We start from the raw sequence: 5,799 nt of genomic DNA on the forward strand, positions 1-5,799 counted from the left end.
CCTTGGCGTTGGAGATGTGGGAGAGGCGGAGAGGGCTAGGGAGGGAGTTCTGGAGTTTGTGCCCCAGGCAGATGAAGGCACGGCCGCCAACAGTGGAGCGATGGAAATCGGAGGGGCGGCTGAAGAGGCTGGATTAGGAGTAGCACAGAGATCTCGACGGGGGAGGGGGGGGGGGAGAAGAGGGGTTCACAGAGATAAGGAGGGGGGCCAAATTCACGCCCACGTTGAGGAGAGGAGGGAGGCGCATTTGAAGGCAAGAATTTGAAAAACGGGGTGTCACTTAACCGGGGAGTAATGCTGCTCACGGTGGGGTGATGGATGAACAGAGCGTGGGGGGGGGGGGGGGGGGGGGGGGAGTTTGTTTGATAATTCAAAACAGACTCTGAGAAAAAAGGAACAAAGTCCTAAGGAAGCAACGGACCTCAAATCAAAGGTGAAAGATGTGGAGGTTTTTTTTTTAAAGAAAAACAAAGGTTTTGAGAGAAGCGAGATCTGTAAAGGCGGAGGGTTTTTGAGAGAGGATTCCAGCATCCATGGGGGAGGGGGGGTCCTTGGGCACTGGGGGAGGGGGAGGGGGGTCCTTGGGCACTGACGGTCCCTCCTCACCCGATAGGGTGAGGGGCGGTTAGAAGCAGAATACGAGAAAATAGCCAAGGAAGTGCTGAGGATTGCTGGCTGGGGGGGATTACGACGATTACAGTCAGCGAGGACAGGAACCTAAAAAGAATTAATTTGCGGCTAACGCTAGGCAGGCCTTCATTTATTGCCCATCCCTAATAGCCCTCGAGAAGGTGGAACAAAGTTGCCTTCTTGAGCCGGTGCAGTGCGTGAGGTGGGTGAACAACCCACAGTGTTGGGACAGACTTAAACCCGGTGTGGAATAGGAGAGAGGGTGGCACGGTGGCACAGTTGCTTCACAGCGCCAGGGTCCCAGGTTCGATTCCCGGCTTGGGTCGCTGTCTGTGCGGAGTCTGCACGTTCTCTCCGTGTCTGCGTGGGTTTCCTCCGGGCGCTCCGGTTTCCTCCCACAGTCTAAAGATGTGCAGGTTAGGTGGATTGGCCATGCTAAATTGCCGCTTAGTGTCCAAAAAAGGTTAGGTGGGGTGACTGGGTTAGGGTGGAGGTGTGGGCTTAAGTGGGGTGCTCTTTCCAAGGGCCGGTGCAGACTCATTGGGCCGAATGGCCTCCTTCTGCACTGTAAATTCTATGAAAGGTGCAGAATTCTAGACTGGTCGAAGCTGATCTAAAGTGGGAGAGGTAAAGTCAGCCGTGACAGCGTTGGTCGGGTCTGAAGGTAACGAAGATACGGACAAGGACTCCAGCAGTGGGGTGGACCGAGGAAAGTGCGGAATTGTGTCTCATTACGGGGTGGCAACAGGAAGCACTTGGGCTGAGGAGGAATAGCGGGGTCGGAACCTCAGCCTGGAGTCATATAGGCAAGAGAGTCTACAAACAGTCTGGTCCAGTCCAAAACAGGGGCTCTGGGAGTGGTGGAGTCTGAATGAGGATCAGGTTTGGTCTTCCGAGGGCAGCACGGTGGCGCAGTGGGTTAGCACAACCGCCTCACGGCGCTGAGGTCCCAGGTTCGATCCCGGCTCTGGGTCACTGTCCGTGTGGAGTTTGCACATTCTCCCCGTGTCTGCGTGGTTTTCGCCCCCACAACCCAAAAACGTGCAGAGTAGGTGGATTGGCCAGGCTAAACTGCCCCTTAATTGGAAAAATGATTGGGTACTCTAAATTTATAAAAAAAAAAGGTTTGGTCTTCCGCTCACCTCAAAGTCAGAAAGGTTCGAGTCCCACTCGAGGACGAATGTTGAGGCCAATGCTCTTGGTGCCGGTACTGAGGGAGCGCTGCCCTCTCAGGTGAACATAGAAAGCCTCCATGGCCACTACTACTTCGCAGGGGAATTATCCACTGCGCCTACAGCCCTCCACCTTTGGGGTTCCGACGCGCCTGCATTTTTATAGCACCCTTCACCATCTCGCAAGGCCCCCAATGCGCTTTACAGCTTCAAGTCATTTGGTGGTGGGGTCACTTTTGGCTGGTTGGAAACACAGCAGCCATTTTGTGCACAGCAAGATTCATAGATGCTTACAGGATAGAAGGAGGCCATTCACCCCACCGTGTCCACGCCGGTCAACAATGATCTGACTCCTCTAACCCCATTTTGAAGCACTTGGCCCATAGCTCTGGAGGTCAGGGCGAGTGAATATCTAAACACTTCTTAAATGTTTTGAGAGTTTCTGACTCCACCATCCTTTGGGTGAAAAGGTTTCTCTTCAACTCTCCTCTTGACCTTAAACCTCCGCCCCAGTTACTGACCCCTCTACTAATGGGAGATCTATTTGTTTTAGTGATGTTGGTTGAGGGATACGTTTTGCCCAGGACACTGGTGGAATCTCCCCTGATCTTTCAGGTTGTCCATGGGACCCCTTGCACCGCCTGCAGAGGCAGCTAAAGCCACAGCTTAATGTCTCGTTCAAAAGACGACAGCACCTCCTCCGACAGTACAGCACTCCCTCAGTAGGGACTGACGGGCCCCACCACCATTCACTACGATCACGGCTGATCTGGTTGCGATTTTAATTTCACTTTGCCGGCTGCTTCGATCCGGCTTCTCGATCCCTTTGTCTATAGGATAGTTGGACTTTGCAGCAAGGCCACACCATCCAGCCCCTTCTGGCACTGGGTCTCCGTCTGCTTTACGAGTCCCAAGTCTGTCGAGTGGCAGTTGACTCTTCCATTTTTTTCTAATCAATTTAGAGTAGCCAATTATTTTTTTTCCCAATTAAGGGGCAATTTAGCGTGGCCAATCCACCTACCCTGCACATCTTTGGGTTGTGGGGGCGAAACCCACGCAGACACGGGGAGAATGTGCAAACTCCACACGGACAGTGACCCAGAGCCGGGATTGAACCTGGGACCTCGGAGCCATGAGGCAGCAGCGCTAACCCACTGCGCCGCCGTGCTGCCCTTCCACGAGCAAAGGCTCTTTGTCCTCCAGGGGTCGCTGTGGGGAACTCTTCGACTACGATGGGGGTGGGAAGAGGAAGAGGAGGGCGGGGGGGGGGGGGGGGGGGACGGTAGTGGCGGGAGCAATCGCAGCTCCACCCCAATTTACCCCGTACCCAATCCGGGAGCATTCTCACTCTGCCGCGAAGAATCATTGGCTAGCGGTGACGACGATACGGACAAGGATTCCAGCAGCAGGGTGGGACCCTATTGGCTGGTATTAACTCCATTCCCCCCCCCCACCCTGGGACGGGGGTTTGTGTGTATGTGTGTGTGTTTGGGGGGGGGGGGGGGGGGGCTGCAGTCAAACCTCAGTGCCCCCTACGGGTCGGCCAGGCTCTGCTCAGCGTGGGCTCGATAGATGACCTGCGATCCTGTTGGACCTTAGCGGCCAGGTGGAGGCTGGGTGATGCTCAGCTCCCCGAACTTTTTTTTTTTTAAATTTAGATTAGCCAATTATTTTTTCCAATTAAGGGGCAATTTAGCGTGGCCAATCCACCTACTCTGCACATTTTTGGGTTGTGGGGGCGAAACCCACGCAGACACGGGGAGAATGTGCAAACTCCACACGGACAGTGACCCAGAGCCGGGATCGAACCTGGGGCCTCAGCGCCGTGAGGCGGTTGTGCTAACCACTGTGCCACCGTGCTGCCCTAGCTCTCCGAACTTTAACGTTCTGTTGCAAAGGCGGCGGGCGGACAGCAGGAGGATAAATCACAAGCCAGTCACACTCTCCGAATCCGGTACTTTTGTTTTTTTTTAATTCAGATGATGCAAGCAGGTTGCTTTTTCACTGAAGTTCAACGTTAGAAAAATCCATTAAAAACATTTTGTTCTGTAAAACGCGGGCCGACGGTATTTTCACAAAATACTTGCCCAACTCCCCCCCCCCCCCCCCCCCATTTCTACTTCTCCCCCCCCCCCCCCCCCCATTTCTACTTCCCCCCCCCTCCCTCCCACCTTTACAATGTTGTCACTGGATTTAAACGAGCAGGAAAACCCAGCAGGCCTGGTCTTCGCCTGGGTGAAGTCTTTTTACAACAAGCCAAACATTTCTACAGCCAATGAAGAACTTCTGAAGTTGCGATGTGGGAAACGCACAGCGAGAGCCCACAGACATCAACGGGATAAATGGCCAGACAGTTGTTTTTATTTTCTGTGATGTTGGTTGTGGGATTACACAGTGACCAGGGGACTGGGGAGAACTCATCTTCCTCGAATATTTCCACCAGATCTTTTTAACGTCCGCTTGAGGGTACAGACGATGGCCTCAGTTTAACGTCCTGACCAAAAGACAGCTCCACCGACGGTGAAGCAATGGCCCCGGGGAGTGTCGGCCCGCCCTTACCCGCTCAAATCTCTGGGGTGGTTACTCAAAGCCACCACCTTCTGACTCCTGGGGGCGAAGGGGGCATCGACCCCTCCTCCTCCCCGGATGGGGAGCTGTTTGAGATGCCAGACTGATTCTGTCACTTACATTTCAGAGGGACTGTGCTTGTGTGTGTGACTGTGGGTGTGAGCGAGTGTGTGAGAGAATGTGTGTCTACGCAGCTGTCCGAGCATGTCTTGTGTGTCACCGTGTGTGGTGAGTGTGTGTCTGTGTGCGACTATGCACGAGTGAGTGAGTGTGTGGGTGTGAGCGTGCATATATTTGTGTGTCTATGTACCTGTGCGAGCGCGTTAGTGAGCGAGTGTGCGTTACATGTCACTGTGTGTGGTGAGTGTGTGTGTGTGCGACTATGCACGAGTGAGTGAGTGTGTGGGTGTGAGCGTGCATATATTTGTGTGTCTACGTACCTGTGCGAGCGCGTTAGTGAGCGAGTGTGCGTTACATGTCACTGTGTGTGGTGAGTGTGTGTGTGTGCGACTATGCACGAGTGAGTGTGTGGGCGTGAGCGAGTGTGAGAGTGTGTATCTATGTGTGTGTCTACGTAGTTGTGCGAGCGCGTTAGTGAGCGAGTGTGCGTTACAAGTCACTGTGTGTGGTGAGTGTGTGTGTGTGCGACTATGCACGAGTGAGTGAGTGTGTGGGTGTGAGCGTGCATATATTTGTGTGTCTACGTACCTGTGCGAGCGCATTAGTGAGCGAGTGTGCGTTACATGTCACTGTGTGTGGTGAGTGTGTGTGTGCGACTATGCACGAGTGAGTGTGTGGGCGTGAGCGAGTGTGTGTGTGTATCTATGTGTGTGTCTACGTACCTGTGTGAGCGCGTTAGTGAGCGAGTGTGCGTTACATGTCATTGTGTGTGGTGAGTGTGTGTGTGTGCGACTATGCACGAGTGAGTGTGTGGGTGTGAGAGAGTGTGTGTGTGTATCTATGTGTGTGTCTACGCAGCTGTGCGAGCGTGAGTGAGCAAGTGTGTGTTGTGTGTCACTGTGTGTTTGTGAACTATGCACGAGTGAGTGAGTCAGTGTTGTGTGTCAGTGTGTGGCGAATGTGTATTCGTGGGTGCGCGCTTGTGCGAGTGTGTGCGTGTCATTGCGTGTGGTGTGTTTGCAGGTTCGCACCTGCGCAAGTGTGTGTTGCATGTCAGTGTGTGCGTGTGGTCATGTGAGAGTGAGTGCGCCTGTGGGTAAGTGTGCGAGAGCCGGTCTGCTCTCCCCCATTAACACCCAAACCATTGCATCCAGTGACAACATTGCGACATTCCACACTCGCTTTATATTCCCCCACATAGATTAACAAGCCCGCTCTAAAGAAGTCCCTACCAAACATTACGATAAAACCCATCACCCCAAAACATATACTCCCCACAGTGACAAAGCAAAACACATGAGGTCAGTGC

The sequence above is a fragment of the Scyliorhinus canicula genome, chromosome 27, assembly GCF_902713615.1.
Source record: "Scyliorhinus canicula chromosome 27, sScyCan1.1, whole genome shotgun sequence".
In the NCBI taxonomy this organism is placed as follows: Eukaryota; Metazoa; Chordata; class Chondrichthyes; order Carcharhiniformes; family Scyliorhinidae; genus Scyliorhinus; species Scyliorhinus canicula.